Raw genomic sequence first — 17,161 nt, 5'->3', positions numbered from 1 at the left:
AAATACATGTAGTTAGAAAAATCAACATAAAGTTGAGCGAGTTCATGTGAAAGTGAGTATCTATAAACCTTTGTAAATGTTGTAAGTATGTATAAAAGTCCCTGGTTTGTAGCAATTAAGGAAAAAGAGATCACCATTGGGTTGCAAAGCCAATGATATGTGTGAAGTGACGCAGGAAGACTCAAACCTAGCGGATTTGTGCGTTGGGCACTTAGTCACCACCTAGTTCACTCATCGGACTCAGGAGTGGGGCTCGCTACACCCAAATAGATCTATCACTAATGTCCCTCGGTCCTACAACGAGGATTAATGGCCTCAGTTTTCGCCTACCCACTCACATGATCTAAGTAGTAACCCTCCTTAAGCTAACCATACCATGTATAAAAGTATCCGTAATCATTGTAACATGTATTCCACCCCCGAAGTATAAAAAGTGAAAACAGTTAAGAAAAAAAGGGGGGCCATGAACTCACAGTATTGCGTCTTCGTACTTGTAACCCAAATCTCTGCGGCAAACACGACTTCCTACAATGGTCTAACGTCTATTAGACGAACGGGTCGTGCCTTGTCTTAGTATGTATGTTTTTGAGTTACGATTTTGGTATTATTCCAAGTTATAATAATTGTATTTAGTTTTGGAATAATTGTTTATAAAATATTTCTGTATTAGTACTTCTTGAGTATTCGTATTCGTGTTTCCTTCCCAAGGATGGGGGTTTTTAATACATGTATGCTTTATAATTGCGAAAATATATTTTAAGTCCCACTTGAAAAATATATTTTAAATCACTTGTCTAAAGTATTCTGTCTCCAAAATATACATGTTTTCCCAAAAATATTATATTTCACTTCATACAATTTCCTAAAATAATACTTTATCAAAATACACATTTAAGAGTATTTTCCGAAAATACATAAGTTACATTTTAAAGTTCGTGTGGTAAAAACAGTACCGGTGTAACTTAAATATTTATTTGTGAGAGCGTTGGTATTATTTTGGAATCGTAACTTCATAGTATTCTCGAGTTATATTATTTTTATCCTAAAAATAATATATCTAGTTCGCAAAATAATCATATAATCACACAAGCGTTTTACTATGAAATATATATTCTAAATATATATATTTAACAAGCTTCATTTCGAAAATCCACCTCCGACACTTGGTAATTTTGTAATAAAAATCATGGCGATGTTTATATTGGAAAAACAAGTCAAAAATTATATTTATAAACACTTGTCACAAAAATATTTCTAAGTGTTATATTTCTAGAAAAATTTTGCCAGAGTTTCCTCTGTAACTGGAGGTGGCCACGCTTACTAGCGTATCATTTTCTTTTAAAAATCCAATCAAACAATTTGCTAATCATCAACGTACATCATTTAAACATCAAACTTGTCTAAATAAGTATAAATCGCAAACTCATGAACTTGTAAGTTGTGTAAAAATATGTAGTAATTTCCTAACATGTTTAGTGGATCTTTCCATCTTTAAAAATAAAATTAGTTTTTCTTGAAAACTTTATTTTTAAAGAATATGTAATTTTACAACTTCTAGTCAAAAGTTACGAAAATGTTTCTTTGTTAAATCTTCTTGTTACACAAGTGTTTACACACTTGTTCAGTCACTAAAATACCTTCAGTTTATGAAAGATCCGGCTTTTAAACAAGACTTGTATCTTTTACTTGGTTTTTCCGAAAAACCACTTGTAGATCTTTAGATCTACTAGTTTAGAACTCTATTTCATAAGAAAAATCACTTTTACCCAAGTTCATGTTTTGTGAGTGGATGGGTTCATCATCTTACAACTTTTACACTTAACATATTACTAGTTCATGTTCCATGAACATGACCTGGCATGGTTAGATGATGATCCATCCCACTACTAGCAACAAACAACATAAAATAATCACAACTAGACAAGTTTCATAAGATTTACACCACTGGTTACTCTTTATCCATCATATTCATCTTTCTTTCAAGACTTTTGGTTTTGATCTTGAGTGTTCTTGATTTTTATCCGTTAAATCTCTTATTAACCACTTTAAACAAGATCAAGAGGATGTTTAGAGGCCCTTACTACTAGCTCGAGGCTAGGGAAGAAACAAGGCGTAAACAAGGTGGATAAAAGAAATCTAGAGAGGTCCTTGAGTTTCCGAATGCATCGGGCTTGCTTGTATGATCTCTAGCACCATTGTGTATGCTTGGAATGTTTGAAGGAGGTTGAATGATGATGGTTGTATGGTGGTTAGGGGTGGGCCGAGAATGGAGTGTAGTAGGAGGGAGTTTGAGTTAGTTGTTGATGTTGAATGAAAGAGAAGGATTGTCTTTGGTGCATATTTATAAACCAATTCAAGCTTTTAACCTGCATGTAATATGTTTCCTAAATATCTAACACCAATTAATAAAATAATCAACAAAGGGAGATGTGGGTCACCCTAAGGTGACCGTCCCATGAAAGGGAGGGGGGGTTAGAGTTGGTTTTCAATTGGATAGTTAGGATCTAGTTAAGTTCCAATGGTATTAATTAGGGTATTAAGTGTGTAGTATAATACAAAGGGTGTTAGGGTGTTCGGGGACCCTAACTAGCTCAGATAAGTATAAACAATGTCTTTGACAATATTTTTATGTTCCGGGTAACGTCCGGTTGTTCGGTTGGATGTTGATCCGTTAAAGTGCTAAATAAGTTTTTACAGTGTCTTTTATAGTGTTTTTAGTGACACAATAAGTTCCCGACACTTTGGAAAGTGTCTAGTGTTATTTTCCCATGTTTTTGCACTTTACTAGTTAAGTTAAATGCTGAATTTTTGTATAAAGTGCAGGATTTTGTAATTAGAGCATGTTTTAGGCACACCCGGTCACTATAACTATCACCTAGTGATGCAGTTTTACAATCCTCAACTCCCTACACTCCCTACTAGTGTAGTAATCTATTCCCGGCTCATACTGGCCTCAGAGACAATGTCTGTCTGGTGCTGACAATGTCAGCATGTTCACTGGGCTATCCGCTCACTGTGCTAACTGTGCTTTTGTGCATCAAGTTTGTCACTGTTATTTTGTGTGTAATAAATGAAGTGACAGTAATAAGGTATGATGCATGAATATGTATGTATCAGAAAACATAAAGCAATTTATTCGTAATTGTAATCAAGCACAGTAATTAAGCACTAATTAAATATAAATTAATTGTACGGATGCCTGTAATTTTTAGAGTTGTCACATTCTCCCCCCGTTAAGAAAATTTCGTCCTCGAAATTTGTACTACCTTAACTCCTTATGGTTTTGTCACACGTGTGTGTATATGAATAATATCAAGGTAGATAATTCTTCAAACCGAATCAAACCTTATTCCCATTTGGTGAGTCCAAGAATATATAACATCCCGAATCCTAGGGTTAAAAGGTGTGTGCTCATAGCAGTTGATGTCAAAGGTATAAGACATACTTGACGTAAGCCTAGTGTAATCCAGCTAGCAGGGGTTTCACAAAAAGAGGAGTCTTGACTAATAAGATTCTCAAACGATGGATCGCAATATACAAGCGAGTCTTCACAAACCACAGCATCCGCTATATGGATTTAAAATCAATAATTCAAAGGTAGTAGTGAAATGATCTGTCAACTCTCGAATAAATAGATGGTAAGGTTTAGTGAGTTGGCATTCTTGAATTGCGAAAGTACGCCAAATGAAATTCAGGTGAATGTGGTGTCTCATTGTAGTTGCATCGGAAATGTTTAAATGCCAAGCCAAACGAAAGTACATGCAGTTTTGTGTGAAACGGTTGACCCTGATTAGCACAAGCTACAAGTTTAGAATGATACCACAAGGTGTCGCGGTGTCATAACTCAAGTATGATGGTGACTGAACAAGTTCACCGAGTTGGAAAAACAAGCCAGAAGGTTTAGTTCTCACAATGTCATAGAGTTTCAATTGAACATGGAACATCAATGAGTCACTATTGTTAATCAAGGGTGAGAAAGCAATAAATACTGCAGGGTATTCAATTTATAACAACGGAATCGCTAGGGGGTACACCGTGGTATGAAATGAATCTATGTACCCTTGTCTTAACACATAACTGTGTTGAGACTGCTCTGATTGTGATAAACAAAACGGATTTAGAGCAAGTCAATAAATAAACAATTAAATCCGTGTATGAGGTGCATAATCAACTTAGCGTAGGCCTCAATTTGTGAAGGTATCGAAATCAATCAAACGAATTAGTGGAGCCGTAGACCAAACGAACCTGCTACGACTTGAAATGAAAGAATCTTTGCAAAAATATTTGAATATGATGTTTGGTACGTGCGCGACTGTACATATTTTTTACAATGAAATTACACACGAATTGGTTTTAAATTTATAAAAGTGATTATTACTTTTACATCAAAACACACACGAAAGGGCAAGTGTACCCCGTCATATATGTAGTAAAGTATCGGTAAGAACCAAGTATCGATCCACGGAAATGGGCGGAGAAATAATACTAGACCTTTGCCACTAAATTACCGGTAAAAACATAATTTGTTTTGGTTTTAATTAATCTAAAATAAGCATAAATAAATACTTATAAAACATAGTAAAATATATATAAATAGCCTTGCTTAATACACAACCGCAGCATGTCAACTAAGTCAGTTTTGGCACTAGAAGCATTCGGTCAATTTTCCATTTCGAGACAATTAGTATCCCTTTCGGGAATCCTAACATGACAATCATTCGGAAAGTTAAAACGATAAACACACTTTAACCACCTAAAATTGTTCTTTAACGTGCAATTGATAAATGTCTATGAAAATCTCCTAAAAATAAGTTAGTCATCCGTTAGGAGTTTTCTAACCTCACTTAATCAAGGAAAGCAACACCGATAAACACAATGCAACCACCGAGACAAGCATAAACTAGATTAAATCACAACCGAGTTCATTTTACAAATCTTACACATAAATTCACCAAGATAGCAATTTTGGCCGAAACTACTAACTAAGCTAACAAATCATGGCAAGAATTCGTAACAACACCATCTAACCCGTTAGAGTCCTTCCGTGAGGGCAAGCTCTCTTGATTAATAATAATTGCATTTTATTAAACCACTAACCCGTTAGAGTATCATGGTGCCTACATTTTAACCAAGTTAAACTAGTTAACCAAATTAAAAGTTTACTAATACATGATTAAATAAGCTTCATTTTGCAACTATCTTACCTAACCAAGCACCAATCATCCAACACAATTACTTATAATCAAGAAATCAATATCAATAACAAGGTTGCAAACTAATCATCAAAGATAATCATAGAAAATACTTCAAAATGTCATTACAAACATAGATTAACATACTAATCAAGCAAGGGATTGTTGTGTTTTTGCCCAAAGGCTTACATTAATACATAATAATCAGTCTAAATGCTTGAAATATAACAAAAGTATGGAAAGATTTGAGAAACCAAACCATAAACAAGCATAAGAATGAGAATCTGGATAGTAAATGAGCAAAACCGGGCAATGTGGCTTGAATCCGAGTGAAAGCAGCAGCCTTCGGAGCCTCAAAATCGCCTGCAGAGCTCCCAAAATGTCCAGAGTTACGTCTAAAATGCTTCTGTTCTGTTTAAATGGTTTTTCTGATCGGCACGGTCGTTCTTGGTTTGGCACGACCGTGCACTTTAAGCATTATTGGTGGTGGGCCACCATACCGCATGACGTCACAGATCGTTGACTGGTCTTCGGACACGCACGGACGTTCCAGGTTTGGCACGGGCGTGCCAAACCGGCATTTGGCTTGCACGCTTTGTTCCTTGGCCGTTCAGTTCCGAGGTTATGTTGGTTCTCGGATACGCACGACCGTTCCACATCCGGAACGACCGTGCCTTTTCGGATTGGCCTTCATAGCCTTGCACGCCGTGCTTGCACGCCTGGTTCACCGCCGACACTTTCTTGTTTGTCGGATATGCACGGTCGTGCGGATGCCCGCATGACCGTGCCAAACGCCCAGGTCAGTTTTGTTCACAGAATCTTTGCAGCCTTGTCGTTTTGTCCGGAAAGTCCTCGTTTTCGCTGTCATCTTGTCTGGTATGCTATTTTAGGCCTGTAAACAAAAATGTAGATAATTAAGTATCCGAATGACGGTTTTACGGCCGAAAACGCATTAAATGGGGGTAAAACGGGGGACTAAAATATGTGTAAATTAGCGAATATCAAATCTCCCCACACTTGAACCTTGCTTGTCCTCAAGCAAGCTGAACTAAAAAGCAATAAAAGAAGGAAACAAACAAGTACGATAATTTACACACTATTTTATTTAAAACTACTATAAACGGTTAGCCGGTTTGTCGAAAGACATCATCAAAAGACTCAAACCCAACAAGCATATGCAATTTAAAAAGCGACAACCAAAAAGCCGTGACTTCACATTTAATCGACTCACATGCTAATCTTCACACGACTCACAATGTTCACACACTCGGTTTTATTTATGAAACATACATAAAATGTGTATGTGCAAACACTCAACACCTAGTCAATGAAACATGTAATATCATAAGCTTGTCATAAGATCTCGTCTCCACCAACTAACATGCAAATAAGTGTAAATCAAGAGGTCTTTACGGGTTGTAACGTTAGGCTTGGGCGAAGGGTATGGATGTAGACATTTAAAGTGGCGAAAATGGTTAAAACTCGGTTTTAGCGTTTAACTAGCAAGAACATAATACAATTATACATACAAACGCCTTAAAAAGGCGACTAAAGCGCAATCGAGCTTATCAACGAAATTTTAACATTTAAGCATTCAAAGTTGCTCGATTTCTATAGGGTGTTTTATTTTCTGGGTTGTGTTTTTTTTTTTTTTTTTTTTTTTTATAAATAACTATACAATAAACCGAAACAAATGCTAGTTAAACGATTATTTTGTCCGAGTTTCAACACTAAAAAGGGTTTAAAAACATAAAAAGGCTAAATTTGGCTAAGTGGGCGATAATGTGGGTAAACAAAGGTAAACGGGAAGGCTCGACATGGTTAATCCTAAAGGGTAATATAAGGTGAACGGGAAGCACAACACAAAGAACAAGGCTTACAACAAAGGGGTAATCTAAGTGCCTCTATCACTTTTACACGAATTCACAAGTTCATGGTCTTGACAAGCATACTAGTGACAAATTCTAAATTACACATAACATCCGGCTCACTCCTAAATCCGAAATGAACAAATATATAACAATATCAAGGCTCAAATATGCTCACGTAACGGATGGAATGGGTAAAAGTGTGAAAACTATCATGTAAGTCTTTCTTTGTTTGTCACGCTTTCCGGTTTTCTTTTTCAAAAATATTTTGCTTGTCAAGTTTTTATCAAGTCCGAAGCTTTCTAAAACACAACCAACCGGTTTATTTACTAATATATATACAAAATAAAGGTATTTTTGAATGATTTTTCTGAATTTTCTGATTTGATTTTTTTTTTTTTTTTATATAAATATTGAGGACAAACAAAGTTAACAAAGTTAACCCCCTCCCCACACTTGAACTTCGCATTGTCCCCAATGCGAAACCCGAAATATAGAGAAAAAGGATAATAATACTCCCATCAAGATGATGTTATGAAACGAGACTTCCAAAGCTGAATCTGTGATCTGCTCCGGTCAAAGACTTGATAGCCAAAACCTGTAAATATGTCATATGGCACAGCAACACCGAACAGCAACAGAATAAATACAAAAAGACCATAATATACATGAATACTAATAATCCAAATAAAAACATACATAAAGAAAAGTGTTTAAAAGTACAATATAATCCGAGGGTGTTCGAAATAGTATGCAAAAAGAACACCCGAAATAACAAATACTAATAATAACCATAAAAACCACCGACGAAAATCACCACCAACGCCTACTCGTCATCGCCGTCATCATCTCTCGTGAATGAGGGGCCTGCACCACCGTAACCAGGAGGGTTCCACGGTGGGAACTCTGGAGGGTTCTGGAAGTAGTTGGGATATGCATGGTGCATTTCCCCAAATAGGTACGAAAACCCGGCACTCACCCCCTGATACAAGCTCTCCTGGCTCTGCCTCAGCTGATCCTGTGTGGCCCTGAGCTGATCCTGACCAGCTCGGATCTGGTCCTGACTGGTCCTGATCTGATCAATGTACGTACCGTGCTGTTCCTGCGTGACACGCATCTGCTGGAACTGCTGATAAAAGTCAGGCCAGTCCTGGTGCTGGTAGAACTCATGGTGCTGCGGCTGGTGTGGCGGTGTCTGGTGTGGCGGTGTGTGTGGTGGCTGGTGCTGCTCATGCATCTCTACATCTTCTTCCTCTTCCTCTGATGGGAGCGGAGGTAACGGGTCCCAGACCTCGTTATTCAGCCCCCTCAACCTATCCCCCTGATCAGTCTCTACAATCAAACCCATTGCCTTCAGCGACCTGATGTCAATATGGACCCCCTCAGCGATCAGAGTGAGACTCTGAAGTACCTCATCAGTCATAAGATGCTCATTGTAAGCAATTTCGGTCACATACTGACCGCCATGTATTTGACTGCTAGGAGTCCTCCCTGAACACTTCACAAAGTATTCAGCCATACGCGCCGCCAAGTTGATGGGCGCCTTATCCACCAATGCATACAAGAAAATCAAATCTGGTGTTGGACAGTTACCGAGACTGTCCATGCGCCCGCATATGGTGTGGCTAAACACATGGTGCATCACCCGCACCAGAGGGTCTTTAAGGCGTGAAGCCTTTGACATCCTTGGGTTGTATGGGTCCCCAACAGCGTTTTCAGCCCAAAACTCATCCCTAGCTGCATCAGACGGGAAGGTGAATTTATCTGTGAAGACATTGGGATCATCCATGTCTTCCCTAGTGTAGATCCCAAGTCTCCTTCCCAAACGACCGACTGACCACTTGTGCCATCTTCCACACAATCTGAAAGCTATGCGATCCTTGTAGCGGAATTTGGGTCGTCGAGCAGCAACTGGCTTCTCGTAAGCATACGATGCAAAGAACTCGATGGTAAGCTCCAAGTAAACGAGTCGGTTGCAACCGACCAAATTTATTAATGGACGACTCATCATATTTTCCAAACGATCATATTGATTCAGTTCTTGCATCACTTCCCAATCAAGCCATCTTGGGACTCCGAATTGCCCCCTCCGGGCCCATAATTCGTCTCTTTTTGGAATGCACAAAGCTTCACGCTCGTCGTTGGGGTCAAACTGTAAGAAGGGATGATTCATCTGCAATGGGGAATATTGTTAGAAAGACAGAAACAGCAGAAAATGAATTTGAAAATAACCGAGCAGCACATTATGAAGCTACTGTGAATCTGATCTGGGCATCATGCACGGTCGTGCGGCCATATGCACGGTCGTGCATCACCGACGACGTGCACCTTCTGCCGATCAAGCTCGGATCCGCACGGCGTGCGGCTAATCGGCACCACCGTGCAACACCGAGATAATGCTGACATCGTGGAACAATCCGGAACGGCACGACCGTTCCAGACAGGGAACGACCGTGCAACTTCTGATCTGCAGATTTCGAACCCCTGAACTTTGAATAGCCTGATTTTTCAAAAATCAACAACTTTTTTGTACAAACAGGGGTCGGAAATTCAACCGGTTGTTCACGATAAGCATGATTCAAACAAGGGTTAGGGTTTCGATTTGTTTATGAAGAGAACCCTAAGAAATCCCTTGTTGAATCGGAGAAAACCTACCCTAGAACGCAAGAAACAGGAAATCTAACACTAGAGACGTACCGTGCGAAGTTGGGCGCGAGATCGTGCGAGGAAACGTGCGATTTCGTGTGAAAACGGCTCTGGAACGGCTGCAGTTGCTAGGGTTCGCGAATGAGGGCTTTTGCAACAGGTTATGGTATATACAGTGTGCAAAATGACAAAAATGCCCTTGCGAGCCGCACGGTCGTTCGCCGAATGGCACGGTCGTGCGGTGCTGGTGACTTCCATTTTCCTCGGTGATGCACCGAGGGTGCGACCCACCGTGCCAGAACCCCGGAAACGCACGGTCGTGCGGATCCTGGCACGGTCGTGCATCAGCTGCAGATCAGAATTTTCTGCAGAAGCCATTTCCAGCAACTGTTTCGGCCGTTTTTCGCCGTTTTTTCGACACCCCAACTGTTCTAACAATATTTCACTACAGAACCTTCGCCCGGCACGAATCGAAACTGTACAAACTAACGGGAACAACCTAACTAACCTAAATTACGCTAAAACTACAAAAACATAAAAATGGATTTTGCCCCTATAGCGCCAAAGACGCTCCTGCTACATTTTTGTCGGCGAGTCAGTAGCGTAGACTCATGCTAAATTTTTGTCGACGAGTCGATAGCAAGACTCAAAGCTAAAACTAGAAAAATAAATCCTAAATGACTAAACTACCCCTAAAGCGTAAAATACGCTCTTGCTGCATTTTTGATCCACGAGTCAGCAGCGTAGACTCTCTCCTCCCCACACTTATGATGTGTGCGGGGTCATCACAGCATTTACATCCCTCTGTCCGCCCGGGTTTGGTTCTGTATTACCCGGAAGACCGCCTGGGGGCCTTTTGGACATCATCTGTGCCAGCTGACCAACCTGATTCTCGATATTCTGAATCGAGGCCTTCTGACTCCTCATTTCTCCCTCGTTAGCCAGAAAACGATCCTCGCTTTGTTGGTATCGTTTTTCGGAGCTAGAGAGAAGCTGAGCCATCATATCCTCCAGCTTGGAATTGGACTGAGGGGCCTGTTGCTGGGAGCTACTCCCAGTGCCCTGATTCTGGTACGAATATGGACGCTGCTGGTAGGGTTGATTGTACTGCTGGTACTGCTGACCCTGCTGAGGCGCTGGAGCACGCTGAGTGAACCCCAATGGGTTCTGATTTCCTGCATTCGCTCGCCACCCAAAATTTGGGTGATTTCTCCATCCGGGATTATAGGTGTTGCTGTACGGGTTGTTATGCGGCCTTACTTGATTACTCACAAAATCTACCTCTTCCTGGCCTTCATATACGACTCCCTGAAAACATGCCCCAGGCTCGTGTGACACTCCGCACTGGTCACATCCCGAGCCAGCATGCGCAATCATCTGGGACTTGTCGAATCTCGATGTAAGAGCCGAGAGTTGTGCAGTAATGGCCGTGTAATCGTCTACAGCATGAACTCCTGAGCGAGATGATGATGATGTTGCCCGACCTCTATCTCCATCCCGACGAGAGCTGGATTTCAACGCAGCTTTCTCGATAATATCATACGCTTCAGTCGGCGTCTTAGTTCCAAGATCGCCGCCCGCGTTCACGTCTAATCGCTCCTGCGTGTTATAGTTGAGCCCCTGATAGAACGTCAAAACCAGCTGTCGCTTGGAGAAGCCGTGATGTGGCACATCAATCAATAAATCCTTGAATCTCTCCCAAGCTGCATGCAACGACTCGCCCTCGTCTTGGCGAAAGGAAACAATCCGGTTCCGTAGTTTGTTCGTTTTCTCAGGTGGAAAATATTTCTGCATAAACTGCTCCGCCAACTGATTCCAGGTCCTGATGGACCCGGCAGGAAGTGACATAAGCCAAGCTCTAGCTTTGTCACGTAACGAAAACGGAAACAACCTCAACCGAATTGCGTCCTCTGAAACACCAGTCATCCTAAATGTCGAACAAATAGCAAGAAAAGCAGCGATATGCCTCCCGGGATCCTCATGCTCACGTCCGTCGAACTGCACCGAATTCTGCAACATGTTAATAACACTTGATTTAATTTCAAAATTAGGTGCATCTATAGTGGGCTGAAGGATACTCGGCTCCAGGCCTGCCCTTCCGGGCTGATTTGTTTCATTCAATGGTCGGTCGTCGTCCGCCATGACGACTCTCTCCTCGTCCTCTAAGCTTTCGTCTTCAGAGATAATCACCGGCTCGTCAATTGCATTTGCAATGCGTTGTGCAACGACGAGTGACCTTTCGCGCAGCCTCCTACTTCTTCTAAGATTATGCGCTGGTTCGTCAGTCGGCTCAGCAATAGCGGGCGCGGGAGTTGAGGACATCAACCTGCAAACGAAAGACTGACACAATGAATATTTTATTAATAAAATAATGCTGCTTTTTTTTTTTTTTTTTTTTGCTGAATAAAAGCAGAATATGTATAATTATAGGCTGTAAAATTTATAAAAATCCGAAAATGGGCCGAAATTTTTATAAAAATTAAAGCAATGGAAATAATCGAATCGGCTAGTTTAAAAACGATTTTTAAGAGCCGAAAACTCAAAGAATAAATGAATCAATAAATCCGGATTTGAACAAATAAATAGAATAAAAAATTTACAAATGTACAAAACAATCACAAAAATGAATAAATTCAATTAAAAACAAGAAATATTAACAGATAAATCAACGAATAAATAATCACGAAGGTATACACAAATATTAACAAGTATATACACCGATAACACAATGACTCGGGTCGTTCCTAAAACTCGCCATCTCCCCGGCAACGGCGCCAAAGACTTGGTACGTGCGCGACTGTACATATTTTTTACAATGAAATTACACACGAATTGGTTTTAAATTTATAAAAGTGATTATTACTTTTACATCAAAACACACACGAAAGGGCAAGTGTACCCCGTCATATATGTAGTAAAGTATCGGTAAGAACCAAGTATCGATCCACGGAAATGGGCGGAGAAATAATACTAGACCTTTGCCACTAAATTACCGGTAAAAACATAATTTGTTTTGGTTTTAATTAATCTAAAATAAGCATAAATAAATACTTATAAAACATAGTAAAATATATATAAATAGCCTTGCTTAATACACAACCGCAGCATGTCAACTAAGTCAGTTTTGGCACTAGAAGCATTCGGTCAATTTTCCATTTCGAGACAATTAGTATCCCTTTCGGGAATCCTAACATGACAATCATTCGGAAAGTTAAAACGATAAACACACTTTAACCACCTAAAATTGTTCTTTAACGTGCAATTGATAAATGTCTATGAAAATCTCCTAAAAATAAGTTAGTCATCCGTTAGGAGTTTTCTAACCTCACTTAATCAAGGAAAGCAACACCGATAAACACAATGCAACCACCGAGACAAGCATAAACTAGATTAAATCACAACCGAGTTCATTTTACAAATCTTACACATAAATTCACCAAGATAGCAATTTTGGCCGAAACTACTAACTAAGCTAACAAATCATGGCAAGAATTCGTAACAACACCATCTAACCCGTTAGAGTCCTTCCGTGAGGGCAAGCTCTCTTGATTAATAATAATTGCATTTTATTAAACCACTAACCCGTTAGAGTATCATGGTGCCTACATTTTAACCAAGTTAAACTAGTTAACCAAATTAAAAGTTTACTAATACATGATTAAATAAGCTTCATTTTGCAACTATCTTACCTAACCAAGCACCAATCATCCAACACAATTACTTATAATCAAGAAATCAATATCAATAACAAGGTTGCAAACTAATCATCAAAGATAATCATAGAAAATACTTCAAAATGTCATTACAAACATAGATTAACATACTAATCAAGCAAGGGATTGTTGTGTTTTTGCCCAAAGGCTTACATTAATACATAATAATCAGTCTAAATGCTTGAAATATAACAAAAGTATGGAAAGATTTGAGAAACCAAACCATAAACAAGCATAAGAATGAGAATCTGGATAGTAAATGAGCAAAACCGGGCAATGTGGCTTGAATCCGAGTGAAAGCAGCAGCCTTCGGAGCCTCAAAATCGCCTGCAGAGCTCCCAAAATGTCCAGAGTTACGTCTAAAATGCTTCTGTTCTGTTTAAATGGTTTTTCTGATCGGCACGGTCGTTCTTGGTTTGGCACGACCGTGCACTTTAAGCATTATTGGTGGTGGGCCACCATACCGCATGACGTCACAGATCGTTGACTGGTCTTCGGACACGCACGGACGTTCCAGGTTTGGCACGGGCGTGCCAAACCGGCATTTGGCTTGCACGCTTTGTTCCTTGGCCGTTCAGTTCCGAGGTTATGTTGGTTCTCGGATACGCACGACCGTTCCACATCCGGAACGACCGTGCCTTTTCGGATTGGCCTTCATAGCCTTGCACGCCGTGCTTGCACGCCTGGTTCACCGCCGACACTTTCTTGTTTGTCGGATATGCACGGTCGTGCGGATGCCCGCATGACCGTGCCAAACGCCCAGGTCAGTTTTGTTCACAGAATCTTCGCAGCCTTGTCGTTTTGTCCGGAAAGTCCTCGTTTTCGCTGTCATCTTGTCTGGTATGCTATTTTAGGCCTGTAAACAAAAATGTAGATAATTAAGTATCCGAATGACGGTTTTACGGCCGAAAACGCATTAAATGGGGGTAAAACGGGGGACTAAAATATGTGTAAATTAGCGAATATCAATGTTATCTATACATCATATGACGTCTGAGACTGGACATGCAAAGTGGATAAGTTCAAGCAATCGAACTTAATCTCAGTGTAGCCCGGCAATAAACATATGTATCGACAAAGGAAATATCGGCATGGTAACAAAATAAACCATGAATGTAATTTGTAATAAAAGAAGTTTCAAGAGAGTGTGTTGACTTGATAGCAAAAGAGCCAATAATTTCAATAACGTAGGTTACTCAAATCACAAACCAGTAGTTAGATTTAGCAACGTAATATTTGAACTTTAATGAAGCGTTTATTCGAAATGAAACCGCATGCGTAGCAAAAGGTGCATGGGTTATATATAAGTTTTCAAGTGATGAAGCGATGTGTTTCTACCAAAAGGGAGAAGTGACCAAGTATACGAAGCAAACGTGTGTTCGCTCTCAGTGAAGGAAATCAACGTGATGCAACTACTTTGAGGGGAATAGAAATGCAAATATCTACTCGTTAGAAGTAAAAGTGAAGACTTCAACGGAAGAAAATTTAAGTACTTTCGGTTGTATTAACTGCGATGACAAGTTTGTCAAGTTAATGATGTTTGATTGAGTTGACAGATATGGTTCCTAAGTAAAACCCTTACGAGTTTGGTCCTAGGTTCCCAAAGGTCCTAGATATAAGTTTTCTAGATTCTCCAGATTTCGTATCCCGTGTGGATCTGGTTTGTACATTGTGTAGGAAGCACCATTTTGTCTACGTCTAGAATAAGTTATTGTCCCACAATTTCGCTCTGGTATACTTTCTTCCTGAATTTCACTGCTAACGACGCTCGATCGTCGACCAGTCGTGTAGTAGTAGTTGGGTCCTCATAGTCAGTTATGTAAGAGGTTAGTTAACCCTTAGTAAGAGTCACCGACTCTCGTGCGTTAGCTCGTTCGGCTCCTGGTAGTTGATGTTTATTTGAAAATCATCATCCTTCTTTTTGACGAGCAGAAATGGGGTTACCTAAAAGGGACATCTTGGTCTGTTATCTTCCTTATCTATCCACTGCTAAAACTTAACTGTCAATCCTTGCATTTCCGAAGGTGTAAGTCGCTCAGGGTGCATTGACTACGGGCGCGACGCCTGGAATCAAATTGATGCAAAAATTTGACTTGTCGTTGAGGAGATTACTCTGGCAAGTCTTCGAGGAAGACTTCAGGATATTCTCCGATCACGGGGGTATCTTTAAGTTTTAGTTCTTCGGCTCCCTTGTCCCCGACATGAGCCAGGAAACAACACATCCTTCCCGCAACAACTTTCGTGCCTTAAGCAATTCGTGATCTGTGGTGGCGTATCCTGCCTCGTGAGTCACGATCGTTCCTTCATTCGTCATCGAGGTGCGGATATCAACCTCCGCTCGACCGCTTGACTGCTGATACACCCCAATTACCTCGTCGAAGCTTCCCAGCCCAACTGGCAGTAGATCTATCGTAAACTTACACTCTCCGGTCTTTATCTTGTCGCCCCCAGTTACTGCGTTGGCTTCCACTAGCTTCCCCTAAGCTAGTTCTAATGGGTACTGGAATATCTATTTACTTGCTACTTAAACCAATTATACTCTCGAACTCTAGAGGTGCGAATCGTAAAATTTGCAACAGTATTTGGCAATACAGATGCATAACATTCAGTAATTCGGGACGTACCGATATCCATGCTTGAATCCCTGGCGTGTCTCCCTAGCTCCGGTGTTTAGACATTCTTCCCACGATTTGGTTTAATCTTCCTTGGGCAATCTTTCCTAAAGTGCCCCATATCACCGCAGTTATAACATCCCTTACTTTTCTTTCCACATTTCGTCTCATGCCAACACGCTTTCCTACTGTGCCCCACTTTGCCACAGTTGTCACACTTCTCCTTCTTACATCGCCCGGTATGATGTCGTCGACACTTGTCGCATTGAGGTAATTTACCCATGTACTCACTTCCCTTTTCGACCTCGTCCTTGTTATCTGCCCGATCACCTCCTTGAAATTCACTGAGCTTTCTTTTGTTCTTCTCAGATGCCTCTCCTGGAGTTTCCTTCTTCTCGTCAGGGATTGAAAGTCTTCCCAATCTAAGTGCTTCCTTAGTGAGCTCCAGACTTATCATATGTGCAATCATAGTTGTTGGTGGCGTTGATACTATCATCAAGCTCAAGGCTTGTGGTGCCAGTTCCCAAATGGATTGCTCCATTCTCTTCAACTCGGGTTCTACCATGTACGGAACGACTCGCGACAAATCATAAAGCCTTTGCACGTGCTCCACCACTTTTGGACCTTCCATCTTCAGTTTCCAGAATTCTAATTCCAGCCTTCGGATCTCCATCTGAGAACAATACTCCCTACGCATTATTTCCTTCAGCTCATTCCATGTTAATGCATATGCTACAGCCTCGCCCATTTCTCGAACCTTAAGGTCCCACCATAACAGAGCCCCATCTTGTAGTAATCCGGAAACGTATGGGACTTGTTGCTTTAGCGTACAGCCACTCGTTCGCACAACAGAGTCCACATTCTCAACCCATTTTACAAAAGCTATGGCACCTCCAGTGCCACCAAAGTTCGGGGGCTTGCATTCTAGAAAATGTTTGTAGGTACAACCTGTACTCAAGAAATCATCATCACAGTAAGCATTAGCAAGGCACTTGGAGATTTTCCGAACGTGTTGTAATTAATCTTGGATGACTTAAACATTACTGTTAGGTAGGTCATCCCTTGAGGTACCTTCGCTGTATTTGTAGCGAAGAACCTCGAGCCGAGCTATGACCCGTGAGGCGTGCGCT

The sequence above is a fragment of the Helianthus annuus genome, chromosome 12 (assembly GCF_002127325.2).
Source record: "Helianthus annuus cultivar XRQ/B chromosome 12, HanXRQr2.0-SUNRISE, whole genome shotgun sequence".
Classification (NCBI taxonomy): Eukaryota; Viridiplantae; Streptophyta; class Magnoliopsida; order Asterales; family Asteraceae; genus Helianthus; species Helianthus annuus.
The sequence above is the reverse complement of the archived record's forward strand: the minus strand, read 5'-3'. Positions refer to the sequence as shown.